The sequence below is a fragment of the Dermacentor andersoni genome, chromosome 7, assembly GCF_023375885.2.
Source record: "Dermacentor andersoni chromosome 7, qqDerAnde1_hic_scaffold, whole genome shotgun sequence".
Lineage (NCBI taxonomy): Eukaryota > Metazoa > Arthropoda > Arachnida > Ixodida > Ixodidae > Dermacentor > Dermacentor andersoni.
Window position 1 is genome coordinate 12,994,389 of NC_092820.1, and position 13,776 is coordinate 13,008,164.

The following is a 13,776-nucleotide window of genomic DNA, read 5'->3' on the forward strand; positions in this document are numbered from 1 at the left end:
AACTGGCTCTTATTCAAGAACAAAATATTAGATCTCACCAGCCGTTTCATACCCACTCACGTAGTATCTTATCACCTGCATGCGCCATGGTATAACGCGCATCTTAAGCGCTTGTCTAACCGTAAGAAACGCTTCTTCCGTTAAGCTAAAGAATCACGCACTGAACATCATTGGTCCCGTTATCGGTCTGCAGCTTACACTTACAATTCTGCGGTCAGGAACGCTAAAGCAAATTACCAGAATAGCACTCTACCAGGTATGTTGCTCAATAACCCAAGAAAATTTTGGAGCATCATTAACCCCTCTGAAACGTCTAGAATAATACTAACGAATTCAAGTGACGAACCTATATCCGATACTGCCTGTGCAAATGTACTGAACGATGTTTTTTCGAGCTTTTTTTTCATATGGTGAAACTACAAATTTCCCTCAATTGGATCATAACAACTTCCTCTCAATGTACCCTGTAGTCATCCATCCTGATGGTATAGCTAAAATAATTGACAATCTTAAGATATCTTCCAGTGCTGGTGTCAATTGCATTACTACAAAGTTCCTGAAAAGTAGTAAAATGTATTCATCACTTGCCTTAACTAAAATATTTCAGCAATCATTGGAAAACGGTGAACTACCGGCCAATTGGAAAATAGGTAAGGTGGTTCCTGTACATAAATCTGGTAATAAACACTCGCCTTTTAACTACCGGCCCATATCTATTACCAGCATCCCATGCAAAATCTTAGAGCACATACTCTTTTCACATATTGTCACTTTCCTTGAATCAAACTCGTTTTTTCATCCTTCTCAGCACGGTTTTAGGAGGTCCTATTCATGCGAAACACAGCTACTCTTATTCACGCACAAACTTCACGCAATTTTAGACTGCCGCTCTATCGCCGAATGCATCTTTCTAGATTTCGCGAAGGCATTTGATAAGGTTTCCCATCATCTTTTGTTACTAAAGCTTCGCATGGTAGGATTAGACACTAACATTCTAAAATGGCTTGAAGTGTTCCTTACCCATCATCAGCAATTTGTTTCCGTCAACAATGTTAATTCCACCGTTCACCCTGCTCTTTCCGGTGTGCCCCAAGGCACAGTCTTGGGGCCCCTGCTTTTTCTTATATTTATCAACGACTTACCCAGTAACCTTTCTTCTTCTGTACATCTTTTCGCCGATGACTGCGTCCTTTTTCGGAAAAATAACAAATGATAGTGATAAGCACATCATTCAGTCTGACCTTAACGCTATCTCAACATAGTGCAAAACTTGGAATATGACTTTAAATGCTGAAAAGTGCAAACTTATGCGCATCTCTCGTGTTAATAGTGAATTGCCAGTATATACTCTTAATGGTGTGTTACTTGATCCTGTTACAAGATACAAGTACCTCGGAATTCATATTACGTCTAACCTTAGCTGGCATGCGCACATTGAGCACATCACTAACAAAGCTAATCGCATGCTTGGATATCTGAAACGCAACTTTCACGCAGCCCCAACTAGCATCAAACTTCTACTCTATACCACACTCGTACGTTCCCAGCTGGAATATGCTTCATCAATCTGGGACCCTGGTGTTAAGAGATTGATCGACCTACTGGAGATAGTACAACACAAATCAACGCGGTTTATTCTTTCTGACTTTCGGCGTACATCAAGCGTCACCACTATGAAGACTACCCTGGGCCTAACTTCACTTGCATCACGACGCAAAATTGCACGCCTGTGCCTTTTTCACAAAATATTTCATCATGAGTCTATTGGCTACGAGTTACTTCTTCGCCCTTCATATGTTTCACGCCGCACAGATCACATACATAAGGTAGGCATTTCTACATGCAAAACTAAAACATTCTCGGATTCTTTTATTCCTCGCACGTCATATGACTGGAACCACCTTCCTTCCTCAATTGCCACAATTCCTGACCCTGTATTGTTTCGGACTGCTGTTACCGCTTCTATTGAATGATATATTGTGTTGATCACTTATTTTAACTTATCTATGTCTTGGTAATTGTTGTCTGCTGTTGCTTGTGTTTTCAGCGTTATGTATTACCCACTCCCCTCTGTAATGCTTTGCCCTGAGGGTAAAATAAATAAATAAAAAAAATAAAAAGCGTCGCCCACCAAGCTCAAGCAGATCCAGGAAGCAACAAGTCGGGATCCAGTCTTGCAACAACTAACCAAGTACATTCAACAAGGATGGCCTGATCGCCCTAGTGATGTTCATACTATGGCAAGACCTTTTACACGCATGATCAGTTGATTGAATCATTGTTCAGGGACCATAAATCTCAGCAGCTGCACAAAAAAAATTTTCACAGCTTGCACTAGTGTTGCAAGGCTGGAGTCAACAGTGGAGCTTGTGATCACCTAGCTTTTACATGGCTTGCCTAAGTTTGTAGGTTTTGCTAAGTTGTTGGTAGACTTGGCTAAGTTGTTTCTAGGTTTTGTGAGGTTATGCTAGGTTTTTTTTAAGTTTTCTCGGCGGGCTTGATGCTGGAATTTTCGAGCAGTTGCAGGCCAAGATCACTTCACAGCAATGTCGAGCATTCAGGCACCGACTCTCGTGTTCCCTGGACTGAAACTTGAGATCCTCGACTTGGCGTAGCCTCTTCTCAGCCACAGCTTCAGCGCGGTGTTTTGGGTCAGCTCGGTGGCAACGCATCGCTTTTCGTTTGATAGTACAGCGCTCTTCTCGGTAAGCCGCTTCTTCAGGCATCCGGACTTTCTTCGGTCTTCCCATGGCAGCAGCACGTACGCACAGAGTAAAGGAGGTGAGAGGTGTGTCGCTGCTGTTCCGAGCTTTTACTCACCAGTGATGCCAAGACTCCACCCTACGCGCATGGGGTGCAAGGAGGTTACGTGGCTCGGTGCTCTCGCAGGTGCTTGCTAGGCAATGCGAGGCAGCGCACAGCTGGGCTGAGTTTTCTGGTAACGCTCCACAGTGGAACTAAAGCTTAAAAAGCTGCACTGTTAAAACAAATTTCTATGCCTTACAACACTCTGTTGCTGCTTGATGCCCTGAGCCTTTAGATGTGCTCAAAAACAACATCACTGCGACATTTCCATCTACAACTTCTCATGCTTGCCATACATGTAGGCCTGATGCACTGCAGCTTTGAACATGCCATTATGCGGCTAGTGGCAAGCCAAGAAATTGGCTGGGTAGAAAAAGCTCTTCGCATTGAGTTACACTGTCACCAGGCTGTAAAGCCTCTGTCGTTTGCTTTGTTTGGGAGGTCCGACTTCATTTCTTACTTTAGTTGGGTGTTTACAGGAATTCACAGGAGTTGAGGGAATTTCCGATGGTGAAGGGGCAGAGGTAATTAAGTGAATGCAATGATTACAAACACTCAATTGTGCAATTTACTTATAGGGAGTGTCAGGAAATGTGAATTTGACGCATAAGCATGTTTGCCAGCAGTCGAATGGCAGTCAGTGTCAACATGTACTAGAATTCGGCTCAGTCATGCTGCTAATGCTTGCAGCTTATTAATTTATAGTGTGATTTCTTCAGGAGCCACAGTCCTGAGTTCCGATCGACAAAAACTGCAACAATCAGCCACTGCAGCTCTGAACATCGTGCGAGTTCAGTATATAGGTATTTGAAAGCAGCAGCACAGCAAAACTGCATCTGCTACTCCTTGTGAAGGGGTCAGACAAGGCGACACAATCTCCCCAATGCTATTCACTGTGTGCTTGGAAGTATTCAAGCTGCTAAACTGGGAAGGTTTAGGAGTAAGGATCGATGGCGAATACCTCAGCAACCTTCGGTTCGCCAATGACACTGTTCTATTCAGCAACACTGCAGATGAGTTACAACAAATGATTGAGGAACTTCACAGGGAGAGTGTAAGAGTGGGGCTGAAGATTAATATGCAGAAGACAAAGATAATGATAAATAACCTGGCAGGGAAACAAGAGTTCAAGATTGCAAGTCAGCCTATAGAATCTGTGAAGGAGTATGATTACCTAGGTCAACTAATCACAGGGAACCCTGACCATGAGAAGGAAATTCAAGAAGAATAAAAATGGGTCGGATCGCATACGGTAGACATCGTGAGCTGCTGACTGGGAGCTTACCACTATCATTGAAAAGGAAAGTATACAATCAGTGCATTTTACCGGTGCTGACACATGGGGCAGAGACTTTGAGACTGACAAAGAAACTTGAGAACAAGTTAAGGACCGCACAAAGAGCGATGGAACGAAGAATGCTAGGCATAACTAAGTGACAGAAAGAGACCAGTTTGCATCAGAGAGCAAATGGGTATAGACGATATTCTAATAGACATCAAGAGAAAAAAATGTCGCTGGGCAGGTGATGTAATGCGCAGATTAGATAACCGTTGGACCATTAAGGTGACAGAATGGGTAGCGCAGTAGAGGACGGCAGTTGACTTGGTAGTGCAACGAAATTAGGAAATTCGCGGGTGCTAGTTGAAATCGGTTGGCGCAGGTCACGGGTAATTGGAGATCGCAGGAAGAGGTCTTCGTCATGCAGTGGACATAAATAGGCTGATGATGATGATGATGATGTGAACAGTACAGGCATTCCACATGACACTTTGCCTTTTTGATGGAAGGCATGCTGAAAAGCCTCCATGCACCAAGTTATTCAAAATTTCGACCGCAGCGCAGATACTCTGCGGAACAGGGACTCGCATTTTTTACTACCCGAAATACCCATCCTATGCAACATCAAGTGCATACAACAAAATTTTAGAGGCCCTAATTGTTGGACTAGTTGGTCATGCATTCTGACTGCAGTAGCCTAACTCAAGGTGGCTAGAAGACGCGAACAAAAATGAGACAGCGAGCGCTAGTCCTTGCCTGTTTTTGTTTGTCCGTCGGCTGGTTTGCGCAGCGCTACGGCAGACAAGCCTTCACGTGGACGATGGTCTCCAATCTAAACAGCTCCTGGAATTCCTTAGCAGAATTTTGGGTTTTGTGCTTCTAGAAATCGTCGAGTGCCGCATGGAAGCTAGGCGCATGACCAGCGCTACCTGGCCTTCATTGGCTGCAAGCACGGCGGCAAGGCGTTCGACATTTTTCCGAACATGCAAATACATTTCCTGCAAAATCTATCTAGCTCAATCGGGCGATCAGCTCGACGCTCGGCTGAGTTCTTCAGGGAACTAGGCGCAGGATGACCAGCGGCATTCAACAACCGGCCAAGACGTAGGAGAAATGCAGTCCACTAGCCAAAGCGTATCAGCAGGCATGGCGATAAGCGTAGGCATATGAAAACCAAGAAGCCTTACGACAGTGCTTTGTCCTCCACAGGGGCTGGTCTGCTAGGGCCTCAGTTCACCTTCAAGTTTCTGCTGCGCCGTGGCGAGCCGGGAGGCGAGCCAGTCCCGGCGCTGCTTGAGCAAATGGATGCGCAGGCTTTTCAGCTTGTAGCCCAAGCCGACGCCCAGCAAGAAGGAAACAAACAGCATGAACGATAACTGCTTGCCACTAAGTGTCACTGACATGCCGCCGTTTGTTCGTTAACTATGCAGACAGCTTGCCGACTACCACGGTATGCCCGAGAATGCCTCGAAGGGACCGGGAAAGCTGTCTGCTTTATGCATGCCGTCTGATTTTGCCGCTTGGCTTGGCTCGTTGGCTTACTTAGCTACGCGTCCTATGGTGTCTAGCCCACGACTCACTCAACTCCAGACCTGCACAGATCTCCCTCCTCCAGCACGCCTGGTCTAGTTCGCCCCTTTAGCCGCTAGGGAAAGAACGTACAAGCAGAGTGGCGCTAGTTATAATCTGTTTGCTGTCGTCTGCTTCTGCGATCTGTTCAGCGCTTGTCTTGCCATTTCGGCAGGCACAAAGCGCTTATATTGGCGGTAAATGAATAAATTCACAAGCAAACATATTTGCGAATGCTTTGCGCTTGAATAGTGAAACTATAATAACGTCCTCGATCACCTTGCCCGGGGGTTGCCCCGAAACCAGAATGGTGCGCTTTGCACCGCCGTGGTGGCGCACTGCGAAGGGTCAACATCGAGGACAAAACTGCACCCCGTGCAGGGTTCTTGCATGCAGCGCTACTTTGCCCCTGGCGAGCAAGACGTGCGCGAACACGCGCGCGCGCACATTTTATTGTTTGCAGGTGCTGAGCATCTGCGGCAAGCGCTCGAACCTTGTCAAACTGCGTGCTCCGACATACCTGGTTGCAAGCAAACACCAATGGATCTCAGAATTAATCCTGACGACCCGTTCAACGAACCTGTCCACTTTCGGCCGCTATTCACCACATTGTTTTTGGACGACGTCGATCAGCATGCCGTCTTCGCTGTCAGATGAACTTGAAAAAAAGCTCATCGATTGCGGCAATTAGCAGCGCTTCCTTTCTCATTGCCGACATCCCCACTGGCTAACTCCGTCAACTCCGTTGCAACCGCAGCTGTCGGGCCAGAGCATCCGCGGTTCTGCATCGGCAGTGCGCGCGCGCGTCCCGCAGTGCTTGCTGGGATTGCACCCCGGCGCACCGCCGATTTTCTCGGTGCGAGACGGGGCAATGGAAAACCGCTCCAACAGGGTGCGCTTCCGGTGATCGAGGATGGTCGGTGCGCACCGGTGCGGTTGATCGAGTATGAAAGTGCGCACCAAGGCGCCCCGGAGCGCACCGGTGCGAGTGATCGAGGACGCTATAAGAGGAGGAGCGGTGCAAGAAATGTAAACAACGAGCATAGGTGGCAGCTGCAATGCTAGATCGACGGCATAAATTTCCCTTTCCTAACATCCGTAAGAGAATGGAAAAATTGTTTTAAAAGATTCATAGTATAGTCTAGCTTTTTTAGTTGATTACAGATAGCCTAATGTCGTAGATGGCATTATGATTTACTGCTGTGTGCCGTAGTGAAAGGCAGATGATTAAGTCCTCCACCCGATATATGCGCAATAGGCTGATCGATTCTGTTTCAAGGGAAGGTGAGCATATTTCGTCCTTGTGTTTTTTCTATTCTTCGTCCCTGTTTGTGGCGCACAATAAGTTTTAAGATAACCATATCTTGTTTTTAATGTCGTTGAATGTCTAGCTCAGTAGAAAGCTTGCAAAAAATTAAGCGATCCCAGGGCTTTAATATGTATTGCACTGCAGGCCTTAAATCGTGTCACGGAACTCTTCAAACTGTAAAGCTAGCTTTTCTGCGTGGTACAGCGGTAGCATAACGGTGGTGCTTAAGATACGTACGCAGTGAAGCTGTGTGCGTAATTCACTTTTTGAACTCACGACGCATTCACGGACAACTTTAAGAGCTAAAATGAGCGGTAATCGTTCTGTCGTCGAACGTTACGGTGGTTTCAAGCTCCTATAAAGAGCGCAGAAGCGAATTTTACAACGTGTACAATGAAACTGTTAATAATCGTTGTTAATAAACTGTTAATCGTTGCGAACACACAATGTGATTTGTAATAATCTGCTTGAAAAAGGCAATAGGAGCGGCTATTTAACGCTATATTAGAGAGCAGCGGACTACACGCTCCGACATTTTTTAGGTTCGGGCAGTCAACTTTTGGAGCCAAGTGACCAATGAAAGCCTTGTGACATCACTGTCACTGTGTTAGCAAAAATCATCAACTAGACAAGCAGTTCGTCACAACACAAGAGCTGTCGTACTAATTACAACGCCGCACCTGCAGCCGCCCGCCGCGTAGCAGACAGATGGATGGGTGGATGGATGTTATGAGCGTCCCCTTTGAAACGGGGCGGTGGGTTGCGCCACTAAGCTCTTGCTACTATGCACTTTTAGGCAAAGTTACACCCTTTGGCTTGCCCCTTCTGCTACACAACAATAATCGTTATCTGCCTTGATGCGTTTCCTTTCTTTAACGCTGCGAGCCAGGGACTTTCCAATAACGAACGGCACGCGCGCTATCAGAAGCGGCACTCCAAAGGGTGTAAACTGTTCTATGCTGATAACGCGCGTGCCGTTCGTTACTGGAAAGTACCGGGCTCGCAGCGTTAAAGAAAGGAAACGCATGAAGGCAGATAACGATTATCGTTGTGTGGCAGAAGGGGCAAGCCAACGGGTGTAACATTGCCTAAGAGTGTGCTGCCTAATATCCTACCTAGGTTAACCCATGAAAAAAGAAAAAAGACACTATGAACTACCACGTCCAAACTTTCTGATCCCCTATTGCGAATTGTGCTTTTGTACGTCTCCGTCTTTTGTCGTTTCCCTACTTTTCTTCCACCAATCCTCCAATCGTCCCTTACTAATGTCTATTGCGGACCTGTTTGCTTTACCACTGCTCCCGCTGAACCCAAGGGCTTCAAGGAGGCCAGTGGTGCCTAAATCAACCGCTGGGTAGACGTCTTCACATTCTAATAAAATATGCTCCGTCGTTTCCCTAGCTTTACCGCAGCAAACACATGCTTCTTCTTCCTTATTATATCTCGCTTTATAGGTGCGTGTTCTAAGGCATCCCGATCTCGCTTCGAAAAGTAATGAGCTTCCCTTTGAGTTATCATAAATGGTTTCTTTCCTGATTTCGTTTTTTCCTCTTAAGTAGTTACTCATGGCAGGTTTCTTTTCCATTGCCGCCACCCATGAGATTAATTCAGCCTCTCTGACTTTCCACTTGACCTTCCTTGTTGCTGTGTTGCCCACCCCACAGGCCGCATACTTGCTGGTAAGCTTCCTAGTTCTTTTCCTGCACTGTGAATCAATGTTTTGCCTGTACAGATACCTGAACACTCTCCCAGCCCATTTCTTTCTTCCATATTCCTCAGCCGTTCTTCATACTCAATTTTACTGCGAGCTTCCCTCACTTCAAAACTAGTCCAGCCCATATCCCCCTGCACAGCTTCATTTGTAGTCTTCCCGTGAGCGCCCAATGCGAGGCGACCCACTGACCTTTGGTTCCCGTCGAGTCCTGATTGTGCCGCTGATTTAAAGCAAACAACCGCATTTCCAAAAGTAAGTCCTGGAACCATTACCCCTTTCCACATACCTCGGAGGACCTCGTACCGATTGTATCCCCATAGCGCTCTGTGCTTCATTATGGCTGCATTTCTCTTCCTCTTGACTGTTATGGTTTTTTCCTGTGTTTCCATATATCCATTGCCTTCGTTCATCCATATACAAAGGTATTTATATTCTGTTACCCGAGGCATTTCTTGGCCCTGTATCTAAACTGTCTGTTCACTGTTTTCAATGAATTTCATAACACCTCATTTTCTAACACTAAATTTCATACCTAAATTGTTGCTTTCCTGCCCACAGATATTAGCCAGACGTTGCAAATCACTTTGCTTGTTAGCTAGCAGCACAGTGTCGTCCGCATAAAATAAACCTGGAAGCTGCTGCTCTACTAGTGTACCCGCCTGTTTGCATGAGAGATTAAACCTAATATTACTTCCTTCTAGCACCCTTTCCATTCTCACCATGTGCATCATAAACAACAGTGGAGATAAAGGGCACCCCTGTCTCGGTCCCTTGTTGATATGAACTTTCTCCGCGCTCCTCATCCCTAATTCCCATTCAACGCAAACGGTATTTTCTAGGTAAATATCTCTCAAAAGCTGTAGACAATCGTTACCTAAGCCTTCCCCTTCCAGAATACCCCACAAAATGTTGCGGTCTACGTTGTCGTAGGCTCCTGTAATGTCCGTCCAAAAAGGCCACATACAACGGTCTGCTTTCTGCTTTTGATATTTCTATACACTGAGTATTTCAATACACGAACAGGTTATAAAAGCGCCACCAATGGCCGTCAGTTGAACGAAAGTGGGCGCAAGCTGCTCCCATAGAAGCCGGATATCTGTGCAGGTCTGGAGTTCCAGTAGGTCGTGGTCTAGCCACCATAGCTCTCATAGAGTTTCCTACAAAAATTACTAGAGGGAACTCTGGCGCTGCAGTCGTTGTCGACTGTCCTACCATGGGAATGATGGGAAGTACATTGATTTGTCTGATCTTCGTGCTTGTGGATTCAAACGTTCTTGTGGCTTTGTATATTACGCTATTTAAATCTTATTTCGTATATTTCTGCGCAATCTATATTCTTCGAAGTGCAGGACACGCCGTGTACCATGTACTTGCATGTACATGTACTTCCCATAATTCCCATGCTGGGACAACCGCTCCCATTAGAACTCCATCCCGTAGACACTAGCGCCAGAGTTCCCTCTAGTAATTTTTGTAGGAAACTCCAACGTTACTAGACTGGGTTCAGTCGTCAAACTCTCCGTAGTACATCGCGGGTGCCCCCGTTTCTTGTTTTGCCGCCAGAGGGCGGGAGCACCGCAGGTAGCTCTACGCGGGCGGAGCTCCGCGTTTGCGAAGGGGCACGGTTCCTCCGACTTCGCAGCTTACGTACTGAGCAAGGGTTTGCAACGATGCGTCTTTAAATGTTTGTATAGTCTCGCGTTTAGGAGATTGATTAAAAATTTTACGTAGCTGTGAAAATGCTGCTGCGCTACCCCAGAATGCGCTGTGAAGTCCATAGTCGAAGGCCGCAGCAGCCGCGGCCGTCCACTGCGCTCTATTAATCAGCTGTTGCTGATGAGTAGCTGCATGCTTAGTACTAATTATTATTAATGCGAACGCATGGTATGACTCATGAGGCGATGTTAGCGCGACCACACAATGGTCCAAAAAAGTCACGGGAGCCCAAGCAAACCAATCGAGGCAGTTCACGACGCCAGTTAAGGCAGCGTGGATTAAGGCAGAGTGAATTAAGGCACAGGAAATTAAAACAGAATAAGGCACTCGAACCCACGACCATTGGGGGAACATTTCGAACCTGCGACCGTTGGTGTCAGTTAGGGCGATGTTAATTAAGACCCAGTTTATAAGATATAGTTAAGGCGCTCTAACCCGCGGTCATTGGTGAGAGTTGAAGCCTCGACCTTTGGTGATGGCAATGAATTACCTGACTAGGTGAATGAATCAATTAATGATTAAATTAGGTAATTCACTAACAATAAATTGAATACACACATATATATATATATATATATATATATATATATATATATATATATATATATATATATATATATATATATATAATCGTGAACTACGCATTACCTAACTACGCGGATTTAAAATAATTTGAATATCTCCAAGCTACGGCAAACAACATTAGCTTGGTTGTGACCAGCTACGCGGCATTCGCATATATTAAAACTCTGCCTGAAGTTAGCTGGGACACACGGTATATACGCACTCTCAACACTTCATTTCAGGATGAAAAAGAATAGATAGTTTTAGAATAGGGCCCCGAATATTTTGGGGTTCCAAAGAGCTTTGCGGGTGTTAGCGTTGGGGCACGCAGAGTGAAGAGATTTAGAATAGGGCTTTGCATTTGCAGATAGCGTCTTGCGCTGACAGCGCCACTACGGCGTCTAAGAAAAACGATTAAAAATAATTAAATAAAGTATACCACCTTATGATATTGCTACGGAACAATACGTGCGATCACAAAAAGGCGAGCAGTGTGAAGACGACGACGACGATCAGAAGCTAGCGCGGGCTGTTGCCTCTTGGCCAAGGGCAGCGTATTTTTCGTGTAAATATACTTGTATATAGCTTATCGTGTGCGTCTTCCTCCGTAACATATCTGGTGGAGGTGGACGTTCCCTGTACCTCGTCACGGAGCTTCGCAGTGGACGGTACGTCGAGCCTGCCTTCATGGCTCCCGGCGACGACAACCCGACTCCGCCGGCTCCGACACCTGCTGCCACCTCGACGACCTACATCACTCTCCCCGCTCCCCGTGATCCTGGCGTATTCTCGGGCAAAGATGGGGAAGACGTCGATGACTGGATCAGCCTGTATGAACACGTCAGCCGCAATAACCGGTGGGACCCTACTATTATGCTCGCCAACGTAGTTTTTTACCTCGGTGGCACACCTAGAGTATGGTATCGCACGCACGAAGATGAGCTCACCAGTTGGGATTCACTTAAGACACAGCTTCGAGACTTGTTCGGCAACCCCTACGGTCACCAACTTGCCGCTCAGAAGGCGCTTTCCGGCCATGTGCAGGCGTCAACAGAGCCCTATGTCACGTACATTCAGGACGTCTTGGCTCTGTGCCGCAAAGTTGACACCCACATGACTGAGTCCGACAAGGTTGCCCACATCCTCAAAGGCATTGCCAATGACGCCTTCAACTTGCTCGTTTGCAACAACGTAGCGACGGTGGATGCTGTTATAAAAGAGTGCCGGCGCCTGGAACTCGCTAAAAGCCGATGTATTGACCAGCAGTTTGCCCGTCTGCCCAACACCCCAGCGACATCTTCCTGTGCCGACACTCCTCGTCCCAACAACACTGCCGATGTTACCAGGATCGTCCGGCGTGAGATCGAGGCCGCATATCCGGCTGCCTTCGACTCCAGTCACACCAGCACATCTGCAGTCACGGTCTCACTGACCCAGGCAGTTGTCCGCCAAGAGTTCGAAAACATGGGTCTTCACACCATCTGCTCGGCTCATCGTCCTGATACCCGCCCGGCTTCTTCGATTCCGCTCCGTCCCGCATCTTCTTACCCACCACGTTTCCGCAACCCATCTGAATGGCGCACTGCTGACGACAAGCCCATTTGTTTCCACTGCCATCGAATCGGGAACATTTCTCGGCACTGTCGCAGTCGCTGGAGTTCCCCGACCCATGCCCGACCCGGTCTACTTATACTGTCTACTCTCGCCCCCCAGGTGGCCCTTCTCCTCCCTATGCCGCACGCTCCGATAACGCCGCCGCTGATTCTCCTGCACCGAACCGCTCCTATTCTCGTTCGCCTTCGCCCCAACGACGACAATCTCGCTCTCTCCAGCCCCGTCGCTCCTATTCGCCGACTCCCTTCGGACGCCGCTCCCAGCCGGAAAACTAGACGATGCAGCGCCTCGAGGTGACGCTGCATTGCTCCCTACGCCGCCAAATCCTCTACTGACGTTGCCCACTCATCTGAACCTTCTTGACGTGCAAGTCGACGGTGTTTCTGTGTCTGCACTCATAGACACTGTGGCGCATTTGTCCGTAATGAGCGCTGACCTTCGTAACCGGCTCAAGAAAATTATCACGCCCGCCACGACGCCTGTTGTCCGTGTCGCCGATGGCGGAAAAGCCCCCGTAATTGGTATGTGTACCGCCCGCGTCTCCTTCGCCGATCGCTCAACAATCGTGCTATTCACAGTCATCGCCCACTGTCCCCACAACATCAACCTCGGCTTAGACTTCCTCGCCGCACATTCTGCTCTCATCGATTGTTCCGTCAGTACTCTCCGCCTTGACCTGCCTGTTCTGGATTCTGCTGAACCACACCCCAGTCGCCTCAGTTCCGTCGACTTCGTTCGCTTGCCACCTTCGGCACTGACCTACGTTGACCTAGTGTCATCCCCACCAGTCCCCGATGGTCACTACATCGCGGCTCCTATGCAAGACGTCCTCCTTACACACGGAAATCACAGTACCTCATACAGTTTTGTCTATTACGGCGAATTGCGTCTGCCTGCCAGTGGTCAACTTTGGCTTGACGACACAAGTGCTGCCACGCGGGATGTCTCTGGCCCAGCTTTGCTCATTCGATGGTCACTCAGTAGCATCCATTGCAGTAGATGACACTTCATCCGATACTCCTCTACCATCGCAGTCGGCAAATTGTACCATCGCTGACTTACAGAAAATGATTGCGCCCGACTTGCCGTCCGAGCACGCTCGTGAACTCTACCGCGTTCTGTTTTCGTACCACCATATTTATGACTTTAACGATCGACCTTTGGCCCAAACTACAGCTGTCAAACATGGCATTATTACCGGCGATG